At 41.9% G+C, this 19,959-nt stretch overlaps 1 long non-coding RNA gene across 1 annotated transcript in view; it reads right to left on the bottom strand.

The window, feature by feature from the left end:
• Positions 1 to 13,930: 13,930 nt before the first annotated feature.
• LOC133371130 (uncharacterized) overlaps positions 13,931 to 19,959 on the bottom strand; it is a 67,030-nt gene continuing 61,001 nt past the window's right edge. The window contains exons 2-4 of the long non-coding RNA XR_009759262.1: positions 15,509 to 15,601; positions 14,929 to 14,973; positions 13,931 to 13,981 (exon numbers count right to left, since the gene is read on the bottom strand). This is a non-coding gene — a long non-coding RNA (uncharacterized LOC133371130). The remainder of the gene's footprint in view (positions 13,982 to 14,928; positions 14,974 to 15,508; positions 15,602 to 19,959) is intronic.

The raw sequence follows: 19,959 nt of genomic DNA, 5'->3' as shown, positions 1-19,959 counted from the left end.
AAGAACGTAACCTGCTGCCATTTATGACCAAAATGACAATGACAGTATTAAAATCAGTTAAGACAAATTACAGTCAAGAAAATAGAGTGGGTCCTAAAATATATATTTCAGGTGTCAAAGGTAAAGAGGCCTTCAGCAAATGACAAAAACTATATACATACATACACATATATACATACGAGCACTGCACACCTCTGTGGGGAGGGAATTCCACAGATTAGGGGCTGCCACAGAGAATGTCTCATCTTGTGCCGCCACCCCCAAACTTCTGAGAGCAGAAGAAGCACCAAGAGAGCCCTCTCTACCAATCTACACACTGCATCCCTCTCTGGGTCCGCTTTGCATCCCAAGTGTTTTTGCCTAGTGGAAACATGTCCTTGAACTCTGAAAACTCCTCTTGCATGTCTGGTTGCAGGACAGGGAGGAGTGTGTAAGGAAGGAGCCTACTGTAGAAAGGTTACATGTACATTTGTGGCTCTGGCCAGTTTTGCCTCTGCCCACTACTGACATGTGATCCTCTGAAAGTTGCCCAGAAGGAAATGCAGCCCCTATCCTTGAATGAGGGAGAATACTTGGTTATTAAGTTGCAAGGGAAGCCAACTCAGGGGAAGCCAACGGGAAGGTCCGTGGCATCCAAGTGCTGTTCAGAAGCCTACGGGGCAGCTGTATGCTTTTTCCCCTGGGAGCCGTGTAGGGACCAGAAAGTAAAAGTCCCAGGTTATGGTCTGAAGGCACATGAGGCCAGCACCCTGGTGAAGCTAAGCAGGGTCAGGTCTGGTCAGTGCCTGGATGCGAGACTGCCTGGGAACCATATGTAAGCCATCTTGGGTTTCTATCAAGAAAAGAAAGGTGGGGTATAAATGTAATAAATAAATAAATAAATAAAAGTCAGCTCTCACAAATACCCCTACTGGGGAGCAAGCCCCCTCCAGTGACTTCCATTGCCATTATTTTCTTTGACCAATCTTTTTCCCGGTTTAACTTTGGCCTGGATTGGCACCTGCAGGAGCGCTCTGAGCATGAGTTGGATGTGTTGTCCCCCCTCAGCCCCTCCTAACACGCCCCGGAACACCCCTTTTTCAGGCCTTCCACCAGGCTGGGCTTCTGTGGCTAAGCCAGGATGAGGAGCTTCTGCCAGCATAGCCCAGCTGAGCCAGGACCCAGCCAGCTCAGCTTGGGGGCCACCATATCCAACTCCCTTCAGCCCAGCATGAATAGCAGTTGGATTGTGCCCTCAGATGACTTTAAAAGGAGATTAGACACATTCGTGGGGGATAAGTCCATCAATGTGCACTAGTCGTGATGGTATTTGTAATCTCCAGATTCAAAGGCAGTATGCCTCTTGAGTTGCTGGACAGCAACAGTAGGAGCTAGTGACTTTATATTATCCTTATGGACTTCCTAGATGCATCTGGTGGATACCAGGATGCTGTGCTAGATGGCTCTCTGGGCTTTCACAGATGAGAAGGCAGGACAAGACCTCCCAGGTTCAAATCTTTAAGTGCTGCTGATAACTATTTTAAAAGTGCAAATATTTGAAGATGACCTTTAATAATAATAATAATAATAATAATAATAATTATAGAAGTTATAAAGTCAGATAAACTTAGATTCAGACACTTTCAGAGACTTTTCCCCAGGTCGTTTAGCATAGGTTTCATGAAGCACCTCATTATTCATATCTGTTGCTGCCAATTTAGTCATGGAGAGATTGTTCAAAGTGCTGACACCAAAAAGGTTAAAACCAATTTGTCAGCAAGGCTCCTGCTTTTGTCTTTTACATAATTGCAACATAACTAAAAAGATCAAATGGCACACGTTGCAGAGGGCCTAGAAATGCCACATTGCTAAAAATAACATTCAAAAAATGTTATTATGAATCTATACCTTGTACAGGCAGTGCATGATTCATTAATATATATTGGAAAGTTAAACTAGAGTTACAAAAGAGTGCCAATGCTAAGGAGGTTAAATATATGGCATACACACATTGTGCAAATTGCTATACTATTGAACATCTACCATTTTCTGGCTGCTGAATGTGCATCAAAATTCTACCTGTAGAGCTCAGAAATGTGATTCAGACATCTTACATGGTTGTTCTGGCTGGGGTTGATAAGAGTTGAACTTCAAAACATCTGGAGGGCACTGGCCTAATCCATAGAGATTCCCACCACCAAGAATAAGGGATGGTCAGAAGTCCCAGGGGTCCAGACAAGAAAGTGAGGAAATGTGTGCCTGTGTGCCAACAGGCCTATGTGTGTTGTCACCCGGATCAGCATCTCAGAGAAGAACCAACATATGGATTTCCTACAGCTGAGGCAGAACATACACGCTGCCCTGGGGCAAGTAGGAGATCTCTATAGCCTGGGCTAGGAATTCAGTGACAAAACGCCCCACTACTTTAATTCCACATCTGGCCAGTTGAAGGACCAGTGCCATTCTCTGCAGCCATTGGCTTCTTCCTGGGATTTCAAGCTGTAAGGATAACTCATTAAGGCTCTCCCAATCATCTGCAATGTCTGTAGACCAATCACTGGAGTCTGGTGACAGAGAGGTGTGCTTGGAGTTCAGGAGAGGAGATGCAGGTTCAAGAGCTGGAACTTCCACATGGGAAAGATCAGGGAGCTAATTTATCTAATCCTATGAAGGCAGCCCAATGAGAACTCTGCCTCCAAGGATTCCTGATTTGGGGTCATGTTTATTTATTACTACATTTATATCCCACCTTTCCTCCAAAGGGCTCAAGGTGGTGTGCATGGTTGTCTTCCCTCTCCATTTTTTCCTTACAACAACCCCATGAGTTACGTTTGGCTGAGACTGTGACTGGCCCAAGCTCACCCAGCAAGCTTCATGACTGAGTGGGAATTTGAACTCTGCTCTCCAGGTTCTACTGCAACACTCTAACTGCTGTATCACACTGGCACCTTTCAGATACCAGGCTGAGAAGTCTGGTCCACAGGTTGGAGGCTCTGTGCTTCATTCCAACATGAATCAGCTTCCAGTGGGGAGGTCAAACATATTGAATGGGAAATGTCCACATTACCACCAGATGGTGTAGCATTATTGTGGGTTTTTAATCTAGCCAACCCACTCAGGAAGCCAACTGAAGGCATTACACTCTGCTCTTAACAGCATTTGAAATCAGGCCTAATAAAGGAACAAAAAATAGAACAGGAGTAAATATTTTTCTTTTAGAGTATCATGGCCCCTGAATCCAACAGCTAAGGAGCCAGATTGGGCCAGTTGTGGGAGATCAGGAGCCCAGTGCACCAGATGCTGTCAGACAGGTCCCCCCATAGAAATCCAGGACCACCAAGACCTGTAGAGTCAAAACCTGGTCCCTCATGGGCCCCTTCCCCTGAACCTGAAGAACCAGATGCCTCCACACTTCACTTGTCCAATGTTTCAGGGAGCATACCAAGAGAGAGGGGATGGTACAGGAGGAGTGCCAGTCATCATCTCAGTAGATTGGCCTTTAAGGCTCTGAGGTTCTCCGCAGGGGAATGGAGCCTTGAAGAAGTAGTCTGGAGAAAGAGTCTTAAAAGGCCTCTGTCTGCTATCCCAACCTTTGTTGGAGCAAGTTGCTCACTCAGAGCTATCCATGGTCCTGCAACTTCTGACCAGCCCTGAGCCTCCATGGGATCCAGCATCAGACCAGAACACGACATCAAAGATCATACCCCTATGCCTTGTCCACTCACACAAGTATTATCAGAATTGAGCGTGCTCTACTTTTTACAAGCACACTTCTGTCCACTAGAGAGAATGACTACTTCCTTTCTAGAAAACAAAATAGGGAGAAATCCTTGGATATTCTGCAACTAGGGCCTACTTAGGGCCTACCCTACCCCTGACAGGATTTGAATCACATGAGGGTGAATGTAGGGACATGCACACTGGTCATGCACCCTGCATTGTCTCCCTGTTACCCAGTCCCACCATCTTTCATGCATTGGAAGGAAAGGTCTGAAGCAGGGAGCCTGGACTATGCATGGAGTCTCCATGTGCTATTTAGAACATATGTAGGCAACTTTCCCTGCATTAATACTGTGCATTATCATCAGTCCTGCATGCATAGGAAGAGGCTCTGACAATATCAATAGTTAAAGGTCTTTTTAAATGTATTTGTGATTTCATGCTGCCTTTACAACTCAGTGATTTACCCAACGACCCAAAATTAAATAGAGCTTGTACGTTCAGCTGTTAACATTCTCACTGGGTTAAAAAAGGTTTTTAAAGTTGTTGGGTTTTTTTAAAAAAGTGTAACAAACATCTCCAAGTGGAAGCAACAAAAGCTCATAAAACCCTCTTATAAACAAAACCATCCTAATGCCATACTCAGATGCTCTGAACACAGAAGCCCATTACTTGTTTGCATTACACAGGCTGCTAAATCCTTCACAAAATATTGCCACACTTAAGGAAACAGTTCATTGTGTATCCTGCCCCAATTATGTGTATTAAAAGGAGCAGTTCGGCAGTTTAGTGAAAAGAATGAAATTAATGAGGTGTAATCATTGCACTACAAAATGAGTTTATTTTCCATTTATTTTAAGGTGGTTTTATCCCACTCATTAAGAAACAAATGTTTCCAGTGATTCCGGTGTTGTTTAAGGGCCTAAAAGCTGTCATCAGGTTAAAAGAAACATTTCAGAGAATGGAACCCTCTTGCCTAAGCTCAGCAAAGGCTTGTTTTTTTTTTTTTTTTACAATAATTTTTATTCAAATTTTCATAAAACATACAAAACAAAATCATAAAACATTCAAAGAGAAAAACCAAACCAAAACAAAAATGATTAAACAAAAAAATAAAATGTTGACTTCCCATTTGTCGCAGATCAAATCAGTTATAGGTCTACAATATATAACAATCCTGTCTCTTAAATTATATTATAAAATCACTTTCCTCCAGTAGTTATCTTAATTAATCATCAAATCTCATAAACATTACTTTATTCTTTCCACAAAAAGTCAAAGAGAGGTTTCAATTCTTTAAGAAATATATCTATCAATTTTTCTCCAAATAAACATGTCGATTAATCCATCTCGTTAATAATAATAATAATCTTATTGTCATAACCATAGTCCAAATAAACATATCGATTAATCCATCTCATCAAAATCTGTTAGGTCCAATAATTTCAATAGCCATTATTCCATTATCCATATTAATTCCATCTTGCATCTTCAATAGCCCTGTTAAGTCCAGTAATTTCAGTGTCCAATCTTCCATTATCAGTATTCCATAATAATCTTGCTGTCATAGCCATAGTCATATAATAAGAGTCTGATGGGAATTTCTTCTATCCCAAATATTTTCTTGCCATCAATTCTGAATAAGTTGCTGAAATATTGTTGTAAAGTCATATCTCTGTTCTTCTTTTTTACAAAATGCACTGGCTCATCTCTTGAGAGTTTTTCCATTGTCACATGGCTGCAGTTAATTCCATAGATTTTCTCTATATCAAGCTCCATCACGTCATTCCAGTCCAGAAGATTATCCAAGCCATTGATAACTTTATCTCTAATATCTTCATTAATTTCTTCAGAGATAACGTTAAGTTCCAAACAGTAGATTTTATTTCTAATATCCATAAACTCCAGATCTTTTTCCAATTCCACATTTGTTCCAATCTCCAGGGCTTGTATCTTCCCTTTATTTTTTCTTTTCTCATCTCTGATCTCATTCTCCTCTCTCACAGGATCCCCTATTTCTTTAAGCTCCTGCGTCATTTTGCTCAGTTCAATTTTCAGCTCCTTACTGCCCTGTCACAGGGTTTGTTTCGTTATCTCAATCTCATCCATTATTTTCTGAAACATAATTACTTCCAGATTCTCAGCCACTTTCTTGATTGCCATTTTTAAAACCACGAAAACAAAACAAAACAAAAATAAAGAAGAACCACTTCTTATTTCAGCAACAATTGGGTTAATATTCCAGGCTTGATGACATCACATTATAAACAGAGCAGCCTGCCTTATCTCTCTATGTTCAAGAATACAAAACAAATTTAGTTCCCAGCATCAAAACAGTTAGTGGCGTCGTGAAGAAGCAGATTCGTCAAAATAAAATAGACCAAAAAGCGAATAGTCCCAGACAATATAATGTTCCTCGGAATAGAAATCCCTCTACTGTTTATATCTTTAGAATGCACTTCCAGGACAGCTTTTTGCAATAGAAACAGAGATAAGCTGTTAATTTCGTGAATAACAGAGAAGAGTTATAGCTCACCCAGAAGTTCTTTAAAGCTGATTCATTTGACAAATCTCTTTTTGCTGCAACAATTTAAACCAAATAAAAAAAAATTATAGAAAGAAGGGTGCTTGCCTGTTAGTCCATTTTCTCTTTGAAGAAAAGATAAACGTATCGCATTAATCAGATAGAGCTTGTTCGGAAGTCCGTCCGGCATTGCTGGCTGGACCTTTTCTCATAAATTAATGAAATCCAGTCCTCCCAACAAAAACAGGCTTTTGAGGTTGATCTCTACGTTTCTCCCTGCCCGGGAGAAATTTCATCAGTCAAAAAAAAATGTTCTGACTGATTTATATCTGAATAAGCTTCTTTTGAGGCGGGAGCCCGTCTCAAAAGCAGGCACAAGCGAAGTCACCCTTCCCGGAAGTCAGCAAAGGCTTGTGTTTTAACAGTGACTCTTTAGCTGGGAAGTATGGATCAATTTAATCTGCACGGTGGATTAAACTGGGAAGATAAAGCTGTGGTTTTGCATTTTTGGTGTACCACAAATTTAGCATTCCACAGGAAAGTTTGCAAAACAGCTGGGTGTACACAGAATATCTGTTTTAAGAAGTGAAATGCTCAATATGAACATTTCCAGGGCAGCTTACAGATCAAATGGTTAACCTCTGCAATACACCACAATGTTGTTATTTCTGTGCAGGGGAGAAAGAGGGGAAAGGGCACAGTTTGGCAGTAGAGTACCTGCCTTGCAAGAAGATCTCAGGTTCAATCGCCAGCATCCCCCAAGTGGTGTCATGGGCCCCATGTAAAATGCTTGGCAGGATTGGGAGGATGGAGAGGGGTTTGCCATTGCTGATGGCAGAGCTTGGAAAAGTTACTTTTTTGAACTACAACTCCCATCAGCCCCAGCCAGCATGGCCACTGGATTGGGCTGATGGGCATTGTAGTTCAAAAAAGTAACTTTTCCAAGCTCTGGCTGATGAAGAGAATGAAGAAAGAATGGAGGAAATGCTTCCAGACGCCTCTGGGCCTGCTAATGGAGTTGCTGAGAAAGGTCCTGACCCCCCTCACCTGTACCTGTCAGTGAAATGTCTTCATTAGCACCCAGCCCAGACTTAGTCATTGAGCAAGCAGACTGTAATGAACCAGGCCAGAGTGATAAGATGGATTCTCTCTCAGAAGGGGAACTGACAATCTCCCCAAAGTCACATAGAAAACCAAAAGGCATTTACAGTTAGAGAAATTCTCCTCTGCTCTAGAAGGAGCCCCGGCCTTTCCACAAAGGTTGGAAAGTGCTAGAGTTAGCTCAGGCAAGTAAAGTGCTCTCCCACTTCTCTTTTATTTACAGTGTCTGGGTGTGATAAGATCATTGTGAGAACTCTTTGTTGCTGCTTCCATGCCTAGCTTCCACCTGTTCTCCACCCTGATATGTCTTACATGTTTTGATGCTGCATTCCTGTACTGACTGCTGGAATAGAGCTTCATGCCAAAAGCAGTCTTCAAGTCCTGCTTCTCTGGCTGAGAGCCAGGACAGATAGGGCTGGGATACTCTCTTCCTGGAAACTCTTGGAGAGCCATTGCCCATCTGAGCTAGATGGGCCAATGGACTGATTCTATATAAGGCAGCTTCCTATGTTCATGTGAATCCCTGCTGGTTTAAAGAACAGTCAAAAGGCTCTCAGGTTGCAGGTCTGGAAAAGTCACTTCTTGAAAGCAGGTGTGGATGGGAAATGCCACTACAGAGAAAAGAGTAGAAATAAATTTGGGAAAGAAAATATTTAAGGAAATTCCTTAACTGGGTGGGAGAAAGCTTGCAAAAAATCAAATGTATTCTTCTAGGTTGGTTTTTTTAAAAAAAAAAATGAATCCAAATTCTGAATGATATTGGGATCTAGAAGTTAAGAAAATCAGCCCATTAAAAATGTACCAACAAGACATAAGGAGAAGCATTTTAGCTCAGTGGAAGATCACATGCTTTGCACACAGCAGGACCTAGGCTCAGCCACCAACATCTCCAACACTGGGATAGGGAAATATTCTCTCTGCCCAGAACATTGGAGAACCACTGACAAGTCAGAGTAGATGATAATGGGTGACATTGGCTTGATTCTGTTGGGACTGGGTCTGTCTGAGACTCCAGGAGCCATGGACCAAGACAGCATGGGCATCCATGGGGGGTAGAGAGAATGGGGCAGTTGCTGTCCCTCCTGGTGACTATAATCCCCAGGTTCCCAGCTTTCACTTTTTTTAAAAAAAATGAGTAGTTTTCCAGCATCTGTTGAACCTGAGAAACTAGCCTGTTCCCTTCCTGAAAAAAATCCTACAGATGCCCATAGACCAGGGACCTATCCTATTATTATGGCTATTTCATAGCACTATGATGGCAAAGGCTATTCTATTACATCCAGGAGTATCCAATGGTCATCCTGGGTAGACAAAGTCAGTCCAGGGACTTCATCAAGAAGCTGGCCCTCTGCAGTTCAGTGATTCACTACAACGGACAGCTGTTTACAGATCCCAGCAGCTCTCCAGGCAGATTCAGCATGTTGCAGCTTCATATGGTTAGGGTGCACAACAACCTCTGTAAAGGTAATTGATCCTATCTAGTGCCCAGCTGACAGCCAATGGACCTCGCTTACAGGTTCAACTAACTGGTACATCATACTGCCCCTGTCAGCATTTTTTTCTATCCAAAACCTCCCCCCCCTTTATTTCCCATACACAGTGACACCCGGTGGCTTCATGTCAGTGGGGCAGTGGAATCTGCTCTGGGTTTTAGTCTGAACATTCAAGAAGCTGTCCAAGGTGATTCAGACACCAGACACCACTGCACACACGCAAGAGCACACACTCACATACATACAAAGACACTCCACTCCTTCATTCCCACAGCCTCTGATCTTTGCTAACCTATTCACATACAGCAAATGTAGATCCCTGGATAGCTGACTTAACTCAACAGAATGACAGAGACAAGAGGCTGATGCCTCCCATTTTCTATTCTAACCACCATTCCTCTCTTGATAAAATGACAGCCAGAGGAGATATCCATCAGCACCTAGTCAACCTTAACACATCACTGATGCATGTTTTGCAGCTGCAGCAGCGGTAAACACACAAACACCCGGCCTGGCCTGTGCACTAATCACCACCATTCTTTTGCTTGAATGTTTCACACTGCAGTAGACAGTAAACAAGGGAAAAGAAAAATCAATAGATTTGACCTCCAGTGGGCAAGGGGCACTGACACTTTCCACATCCTTGTCAATAGGCAACTTGAGAGATTTCATCAGAATTGGGTTGCAGGGATAATAGCCTTAAAATGATTCGGGGGAGGGGGGGAGGAAGAAAAACCAAAAATGCTGATTGAGAGAGAAAGTAGCATTTCAATGTCTTTGACTAGACCCAAATTCCTGAAACAATTTAAGGGCGTTTGACGCCGAAATTACATGTAATGGGGCATACCTTGAACCCCATCACACTGAATCCAGAGTCATATTTGATCCAGGTGACTGTCTAGGGTGTTGGCTTCAGAGGGCCTGTCAACATCTGAAACAAATATAGGACAAACAGTTCATTTGGCATGAATAAATACAGGTTTACAAATCCAAGCATGCAAAGTTATCTTCTATGACAGGGATAAATCATGCATACTAATTCTGTATCAACGTTGTGAAATGCTATTACTATACTCGGCCTTCCTGTGGTATATGGAAGGGATAGGAATCATTTGCACTGGTCTCTGCAACATCTACAAGTATTAAAGTAAACATAAAATAAATTGCTTTCCCTTTCTATGCCTTTACTCCATCATGGATATGGGGAACGTTTGGCCCTCCAGATGTTTATTTATTTATTTATTGCATTTGTATACCGCCCCATAGCTGAAGCTCTCTGGGCAGTTTACAACAATCAAAAACATTAAAAACAAATATACAAATTTAAAAACACTTTTTTAAAAAAAACACATGCTAAAATGCCTGGGAGAAGAGGAAAGTCTTGACCTGGCACTGAAAACATAACAGTGTTGGTGCCAGGCGCACCTCGTCGCAGAGATCATTCCATAATGAACTACAATTGTTCATTGCTGATGTTGCTGAATTACAGTTCCCATCATCCCTGGCCATTGGCAATGCTTGCTGGAGCTGATGGGAGTTGTAGTTCAGCAACATCTGGAGGGCCAAAAGTTCCTCACACCTGGTATATAACCTCCCTAAGGTCAGGGCCAGCATTAGGCAGAGGGAGTCAGCCACTTCAAGCAGCAGAAGCAGGGGAAGGTGCAGGACAGCACTACGTGTGCAATGCAGCCTGCTCTGTGCCCTCCTAATTTAGCATGCAGTGCTCAGTATGATGGAGGATGTTGTCACATTGCCATTGTTGAAGTACTCAGCTGCCACTGTTTCGGTTGCTGTATGTGGAATGACAGGGATGGCATTTTGCTCTTCACTTCAAGCAACAAAATATTGTGGGCAGGTCCTGCTCCAAGGGACCAGTTTTGCACGAAGGGCAGAACTGAAGTTAATTTTCAAGGGTACCAGATGCAGCCTAGTGCCAGACTTTGTGAGAGGGAGCTACCTCAAGAGTGCATTTAGCATAGCATCCTCGGAGGGGTGGTGGAATTGTTTACTCGGGCTTTGCAGAAATAGTCATTAAACTCCATAGCAACATATCTAGAAAGAGCAAGGGAAATGCTCCCTTTCTTTATTTGTTAAGTATGTTTTGCATGAGTACATTAGCTGCAGCATTTGCTTAATAAAAAAAAGCTTAACCAAAGGATGAAGTTTCCATAGACCAATTATGAGTCTTATTCATTCCCACTGTAACAAGTAGCAGGCAACACAGATTTTCTGTGATTTCAGACCTAAATGCAGCTTATGTAAACACCTAGATCCATGCAAACAGGGATGAGAAACGAGAGTCTGCAAGAACAAAGAACTGGTGTCATGCTGTTTAACATTAAGGACTGTTTCCCCCATTACTTGTGATAAACCTGGGGTTGCTACTACTGGTCAGAATACTGTAGCTAATCCCATGAACATGCATGACACACATCTTTGAAACACACATTTCTTAACATTTATATTTCTAGGCGCGTATGCTTTTTAAAAAAAATCTTGAGTGCTCCTAAAAATGTAGTGTTTAAAAGGTCCTGCTACAGCCCTATATAAAACAGAAAGAGCACATGGTTCCTCACCTAGGGGCTTACAATCCATACTACTTGCAAAAAATCAAGGAAGGCAAATGAGATTAGGTTACATGGATGGTTTACAAGGAATTACTTGGCAATGGAGAAGCAGTTAAGGATAGGTCAGGGTGGATCAGAAAGCAAAGACAAGATCAGACTCTGGTTTTGCAGGCCAACTCCTACTCATTTAAGACTCTGTTTGCAACTACAAACAGGAGGATTTTAATTTTTAAAAGTCACAAATTGCTGCAGAAATGTGAAGAGCTAAATTTAAGAATGAAAAAAATGACAAATGGAGAGAACCGAAACTGACCACTAGTATGGCCTGTTGTCATGGATGCTTTTTTCTTCACAGGATTAGGTTGTCAACAGAGAGGCCAGGCAGTAGGGTGAGGTTTGGCCCATGGGACTCTGGTTGATGACTTCTAGTGTAGGAATATTCAAGCGTTTAAGTTTCACAGCACTTCTTCCTGAGTGACACAAAAGCCTACATACCCCTATAGCTTCAGGCTTATGTTTTGTTTTTAACCCAAGCAATGTTGTTATAACTTCCTCTAATAAGCAAACTCAGGTGGGTGAGTGCTGAAAGCTTTGTAACTAAACAGACCCACTTGCAAACAAAAATGAGGCAACTGAATGTTTGGGGGAAATCCAAGGTATGCAAAAGTACAAAATAGCTGGCAAATACCCTCCAAAGTGCCTCCCACAAAAAAATGCTGTGGATTAGGGATGTGTCAATTTCACTTCTGTCAATTTCTCATTTTTCCAATCTGAAAATTGGTTCTCCACATTTCTTCAGCAATTTGCAGATTTTTGTTTAACAAATCCTCATGATAATTCTTCAGCATTCTAATGTGAATTTCTTCTAATAAACACATTTTTGTAGGCAGTCTTGACTAATTTACACATTTTGCAAGCAAACCTTCCAAATATAACACATTTTTGTATGACATTTTCACTAGTACGTTCATTTTTATGCACACTTTCCCCTAACATATGCATTTTTGTAAACATCGTCTGACTGGAAAGCTGCATCGCAAAATTCGGATAAATACAGATTTTAAAGGATGGTTGTGTTTCAGTTCAGATTGTTTAGGAAGATATGAAGTTAATACATTCGGCTTTACATGTGAACAGTTTTCCTCCATCCCTACTGCATATGCATGCTCTCAAACAGAGGATAAGGAGGGAGAAGGAAGATAGGGAAGGGCATTCCAGTATGCCCACTCTCGCTGTGAATGGTTAGAACTTAAAGGACCAGCATTTCATTTTAATTCAAGCCATCTTTTGTTGTAGGTTCCCACCTGTGGTGGTAGAGCATCAGCTTTGCCTACAGAAGGTCTCAGGTTCAATTCCTGGCACCTCCAGGTAGGAAGAAAGAGTCCCTGTCTGAAGCCCTGGAGAGCCACTGCCAGTCATTGTATGACCTATTTTGTATTTCTGTACACAGTATAAGCCTTATATTCTAATTATCAGCCTGGTTCCCTGTTCCTTCCCTCCCTCTCTGCCCCCCACCCTTCTTTTGCCCCTGGTGAGTGAGACAAACCCCCTCTTGATGGTTCTCTAATTATTCCTTTTACATATTAAACAGGAAGAAACCTTCCATTCCTGTGGCATGAAGGGCCCTTTGCTCATAATGCTCTTTAAAAATGCAAAGACCTTCTAAGTATATTTGATTTAGAGTAAATGCAAATTCCAAACATTTATGCATACTCTATTTCCATTTAGATAACATATCAACATATCCTTAGAGCCTTTGTTCAGCGCTACCAAAGCCATTAAAAAACAAACAAACCAAACAAGCCAAACAAACCACAAACACTAGACCCAAACACATAGCCCCACTAAAGCACAGACAAAAAAAAGGATGTGGCTCAGTGGTAGAGCATCAGCTTTGCCTACAGAAGGTCTCAGGTTCAATTCCTGGCATCTCCAGGTAGGAAGAAAGAGTCCCTGTCTGAAGCCCTGGAGAGCCACTGCCAGTCATTGCAGACAATACTGAGCTAAATGGACCAATAGTCTGACTCAGTAGAAGGCAGCTTTCTAAACAGATGCTGGCCGTAATCACATATCATCATCATCATCATCATCATCATCATCATCATCATCATTGTTATTGTTATTGTTATTGTTATTATCCCACCCTTCCTCCCAGTAGGAGCCCTGGGTGGCAAACAAAACACTCTAAAACATCACAAAAACAGACATTAAAATATATTAAAACAAAATATCTTTAAAAACATATTAAAACAAAACATCCATAAAACATCTTTAAAAAAAAAAGCTTTAAAAACATCTTAAAAAATAATTCCAGCATTTAGATCTCACAGAAGTGAAGGAAAGTGGTACAGAATATTTATGAGTATTTCATTATGTTCTGAGTGTTTGAGGCAATGTAAAGCAGACTGAGAACGTAGTGCATACAGTTTAAGTACAATGAGAGAGGACAGGTGGTGAAGGACTGAACAATGCAGACCTGGGTTTTTTGCTCAGGATTCCTTTATTTTGTGGTCCAACAGAATGTTTTCATCAGTGCATCTCCACACCAAGAAAAGCTGCATCAGTTGAACTTCTGTTTATATGTTCCTGTAGTCTTGCTAGGGGGAAAAAAATCCTGCCATCAGGGTAATGAAATAATAAGGGGGTTAGCACACTATCCCAGTAGTGGTGGAAACTGCCCTTGATGCAGCTAGAAACTTGCATTTAACACTGTTTGGACACTTCCATGGAAAACAGCCCTGTCTGAGTATCTGTATCCTACTTTAGACCTATCCTGATGTTGTTGTCTATGTGTGCCAAGGTGGTCACTTCATGATCGCGTACTGGCTTACATGGGAGACCCAAAATGCATAGAATCCATTTGAACAACCTGTTCAAAATTGGGGTGTACAGATTGCACCATTGGACTCTGTCAGGAGTTGCCACAGCTAGAACCAAGAACCCACAACTATTTGCACAGCTGCATCATGTGGCAAGCTACCAGGTCAAAGCATCTCCCTCAGCAGGGAAGAATTCCTCCAGGTATGGGGGAGGGGATTTCATCCACCCAGACTGGCCACTGGCTTCCTACTCCAGGAAGGCACCTTCCTGTTCCTGTTAGGACTTTACCTGGCCAACAATAGTGTTTATTAGAGTTTCCTCCTTGCTTGACCTCCCAGCTCCTGCCTGTTGGCTGCATATAACTCATTCTGACACCTATGCACATTGGGGGTCTATATACACAGTTCATTATGTCTACAACCCAACACATGAATGTCTTAAATTTTAAGTATATAAATATATATATGTAATAAAGGTTGAGAACATGCAGGTGTCAGGGGCAAGCAGCACAATTTCAGTCTCACCAGTACCAGACATGGAAAATAAGGTCTGCTTGACTCAGGAGTGGGAAACCTCAAGCTCAGGGGACCAAGTGCGGCCCTCTAAGCCTCTTGATCAGGCCCTTGGGACTGTCCCCTTGTCACACCCCCAATTTAGCCACATGTTTTCTCCTAAGCCACATCCCTCACTAGCCCTATTTTGCACCCTCCTTGAGTGGTTTTACCTGGCTGAAATGTGCCCTTGAACATTGATCATGACTCTTGGTTGCCTAGATGGAATGTAGAGAGAGAGAGAGAGTAGAAACTAGCTTATTGTACAAAAGTAAATTTTACATTTTTTGCTCTGCCCGCTTTTGATTCTGGCCTCACCTAACACTGTCATGTGCCCCCTAAGAGGTTGCTCATAAGAGAATGTGGCCCTTGGTCTGAAAAAGGTTTCCCATCCCTGGCATAGTGCTTTTGTTTTGTACAATGTATGGCCACCAGATTTATATTAGGAATTAACATAGACTTTTTTTTTAAGTGTGCTTGCTTATCTTAGGCTCACAGTCCACCAGCTGCCTCATATAGTGATGGAGGAAGACAGTTTGGACCACAAGAATCTACAAAACTTCTTCAAATGTAATATTTTTGGATGGGAGAAAAATACTGTTGGATCCGTTCACCTTAAAGGGACCCTGATGCCAGCTGGTTCAGGACGAGAGACTGCAAATAAAGATATGGAAGCTTTGCCTGAAGAAGTTCAAACCCTTACCAGGTTGGAAGAGACAGGATTTCATTACCGAGGATGGACATTTCACTGACCTGTTTGAAACCCAGTTGAAGCTGGGCTGAGTCCTGCTGTCACATTTGACATTAATTGGCACTCTTCGTGACATGTTCAAGTAGGTCAATAATCTGGGGGAGGAGAGGGTTAAGCTCAGAAAGTAAATGCACTCCACAAATTCACTAAGATAGTTTTCAGCACCGTCAGCCAGAAAACGTTGACAAGACTGGCAGCAATTTGACAAGACCTTGGCATTTGAGGTGGAGGATGGAATTTGACAATTCCAACACAATCAAATGTTGCTCACATCAGACCATCTGTATTGAATGTCCACATATATCCAAACTGCTCATGCATTATTAGGGTTTGTTTTTTTTTAAAAAAAAGGCCCGACTAATATATGCAAAGTCAAGTCTATTGATACATAAGTATTTTGATGCAGTTATATGCATTGTTGCATGTATCTCTCTGTGTGCTGGTTACTTTAGGAAACCTGGAATGTCTCGGTGTATAATATGCATATAATATTTGATAAATAATGATGATTCTGATCACACATATTGCAATGCAGTAATTGTTTGTATTTTTAGTGGAACCGGGGGACATGCTTCTCATCAAGATTAAGGAGCAAGACAGTAATTAGAAAAAAACCCTGTGTGGGTAAGTTCAACATTGAGATATTTAGAAAATTCTAACCATGCTTGGGATTAATACCAGGTCTGGAGTTGCAGGATCACAGACAGGACCAAACAGGCAAGGTGCTCCAACAGAGGTTGGGAGCAGAGTGAGGCCTTTGAAGTCCCTGCCTCCAGACTACCTCTTCTAGGCTCTACCCCCTTGTGGAGAATTTCAGAATCTTGAAGGGGTAATCCTCTGGCCTGAAGATGGACAGTTTTCTGTTCCATAGCCTTCTGCCTGATGCTGCTGGACCAGTAAAGTGTAGTGGAAAGCATCTGGCTGCTCAGCTCAGAGGAAGATGTCTGTAAGGGACTTGGCCCTGGCCCTGGTCCTTCCCTAAAGGCTTTGGTGGTCCAGGAGTTTCTTCTGGAGCTCCTATCTGACAATCTCAGGTGCAGTGGGCTCCTGATCTCCAACAGCCAGATGACAGTCCTGAACTTGGTCCAGCTCCTCAGCTGGTGCCTCTGCAGCCTATCACTCTGGGCCAGGATTGCTGCTGGATTCAGGGATCATGACACTGGCACTCTCCACCCTGAAAGGTCCAGCTGCCCTCTTTCCTAATGCCAGGTAAAATCTTTTTTATTTCAACAATCTTAAGGGTTTGTTTAATCTCTGTTTCTTAGTGACCCAAACTGGTGTTTTATTGCTAGCTTTCCATGATGTTTTCTTGCAATCTTATTATTAATTAATTATCCCACCCCTCCTCCTAAAATATATTAAAAACAATTCCAAAACTGATGCAGACTTGGATAAAAGTCTCTACTTAAAAGGCTTGTTGAATGAGGAAGGTCTTCAGCAGGTGCCAAAAAGACAATGGAGAAAGTGCCTGTCTAATATTTAAGGGGAGGGGATTCCAAAGGATAAGTGACACAGTACTAAAAGCCCAATTCCAATATTGTGCAGAATGGACTTCCTGATAAGGTGGTATCTTCAGGAGGCCCTCACCTGCAAAGCGCAGTGATCAACTGGGTACATAAGGTGTGAGACAATTGTCAATTATCCTGGTCCCAAGCTGTATAAGATTTTACAGACCAAAACCAGCACCTTGACCTTAGCCCGGTAGATAATTGGCAACCAGTAGCAATTCTTTCAGCAGTGGGGTAACATGTTGGTGATATCATGCCCCAGCAAGCAGTCAAGCCACCTCATTTTGTACCAACTGCAGCTTCCAGACTAACCTCAAGGGCAGCCACACATAAAGCTCACTGCAGTAATCCATCCTGGAGTTTACTGCCGCATGGACAACAGTAGGCAGTGGCTTTAAGATATATCAACTATGTGAGCCATCTTGGGCATTGCTATATGGCACCCCCCAAAAAAGTTGCAAATCATTTAAATCAATATTTTTTTCTTACAGTATTTCTGCTTTCTTTTATTGTGGCTTTCAAAATTATAAGGAAATAAAAATATCAAAACACTTAATAAGTACAATTTAAAAGGCAGTCAGTAATGTGTAAATTAAAAGTGGGAAAGATCAAAGAAATGCAAAACAAATAGGAGAAGCAGGGATAAAACACTCTCAGGATGGAGAACAGTGTTTATACTTCTTGAAACACCAAAGCTGGGGGGGGAACTCTCCCAATCCTATGTGGAGTATCTTTGGACATGGCACCTGCAGTGGCCCCTTCAATCTGGCCTAATCCAAAAGCAGATTATGGCTCTGGATTTGAGAATTATGTGAAGGAATACCCTCTCCTTTCCCTGTTAAATTGCAACATATGATTGACCTGGAGACTACTGTCACTGTTACAGGCTCCACATAATATCTGTTCCTTTTAATGCAAACCTTTTAATGGGACAGCACCTACACTTTGAAACTCCCTACCTATTGACATAAGGCAGGCACCTTTGCTGTACTCTTTTCAGTGCCTGCTTAACAGTTTTATTTGATTCAGAAAGTGCAAATGTGATAGATCTGGCTTTGAATGAGAACTGAATCGAATTCCTGCCCCATCCCTGCCTCCAAGATTCTAAAATGCTAACTGGTGCTATTCAAATGTAGGCTGCTTTCACATTTCACTTTGTTCCATTATTGTGATGATTTCTTACCTGGTAATTTGTGCATTATATTTGATATTTCATGCGATGTACAAGCTAGCTCTGGAATTCTAGTGGAATATAGTGCAAGTTTAGCACTAATTTCCGTGATAAATGATACCAGAAATAATCTGTTAGCAAGGGTGGGAACCCAGAAGTTTTTCGCTAGCTGCAGCCACTCAAGTGACAGGCATCCCAGTATGCAGAGTGTTCCCGCCCTTTAGTCACATGGTTGTTGTGGTTTTTTGCCTGACGAAAATTCGGCACTGATAGCAGCAGCATTTCCCCCACAAACCTCTGTGTCGATACAACTAAAATAATTTTAAAAGTCAGATCCTAAAGGAAGAGGGCTTGCATGGCAATGAGATGAGATCTTATGCCTCCTACACAGTGGGAAACAGTGTGTATATGTATAATGGGTGAGGGACATAAACAAGCCGTGTGAAAGACAGTTGCATGAAATGACTGTTTATCTGCTAAAAAAGCTGCTGTTCCTTAACACAAAAGGTACTGCAGTGTGAAAGAGATTTTAGAAATCAGGACAGAAGCACTACCTTTTTAATCTGTTAAACTAACGTAATCAGTCCCATGTGTGAAAGCAGCCTTACATATTTAAATTGTTTTCCTGCTTCTTGATCCATGTTTCTACAGTATTCAGAAAATGGAACCATTCCTCACCATTGAAAAATTAAATTCGTGAGAAACTAAGGTGCCATCATCATTATTATTCATTATTTATGTATTGATACCAAAATAGGCTTCTAAGCGGTTTACATGTATAAAAGATAATCACAGAACCATTATAAATATGCATAATTAAAATACACAATAAAACATGCATACAACACAGTAATTAAATCAGGAGACTCAGGTTGAAAGAGCATCAGACTTGATAACAAAAAGGTGTCTGTTTCAGTAAATGCCAGGGTTAAGGTGCTCCTTCCCCTTTATTACTTTTTAAATTCTCACACCAGGTGCAGGGAGGAGAAGGACGGCAGAAGAAATCTTTCTGAGCAGCAATCCCCATCTTACTTGATTCTCTTTAGAAACCACCACTGGTGCGCTAACTTGCTACTTGTAACCACTGCTCTTTATAGGCTGCACTTTGGGAGACTTTCTCCCTTAATCTCTTATTTTGCATCTCCAAGGCTGACAAAAAACTCCTTCACATTTTCCCCCTCTTGAAATGGCATTCTCCAGCTTTGCGTATCTTTCTTCCAAGTGCCCTGTTTTGTACCTTCACTATTTCTGTCATTGCTTTTTATAGAGTGCGTTGACCTGAAATGAAAGCTCGTTATTGAACACAGTCTCCGTGTTCCTTTAGTCAAAGCCATGGGGGTGTGGAGGCAGAAAGCAAATATCTTTTACCAGATGTTCAGTTCTTCTATTCATACATCTGAAGATGGCTCAGTCTTCTTCAAAATGCTGCTTGAAACTACCTGCAAATGTTTGAGTCAGCCACCATGAGCCAGCCTGTTCCTGAAGTTCTTTGCTGAAAAAGTCCTCCGAGGTAACACTACACGCCTACCTAATGTCAATAGGTAGGATGTTCCAAAGCGTAGGTGTTGGCACACTAAAGGATCAATTTCTTACAAGAGCAGAACAAGTACTATCTGGCACCAGTAACATGAAAAGCACACCTTGAACTTGGCCTGGTAGCAAATCAGCAACAGCGCAGATTTCAGAGCAGAGGCATTATGTGCTGATATGGTCTCACTCATGTCAGCAATTCTGCACTAACTGCAGCCCCAAGGTCAGGTTGTGCTGCATGGGG

The sequence above is a fragment of the Rhineura floridana genome, chromosome 16 (genome assembly GCF_030035675.1).
Source record: "Rhineura floridana isolate rRhiFlo1 chromosome 16, rRhiFlo1.hap2, whole genome shotgun sequence".
NCBI lineage: Eukaryota > Metazoa > Chordata > Lepidosauria > Squamata > Rhineuridae > Rhineura > Rhineura floridana.
This window is presented reverse-complemented; position numbering and strand designations above follow the sequence as displayed.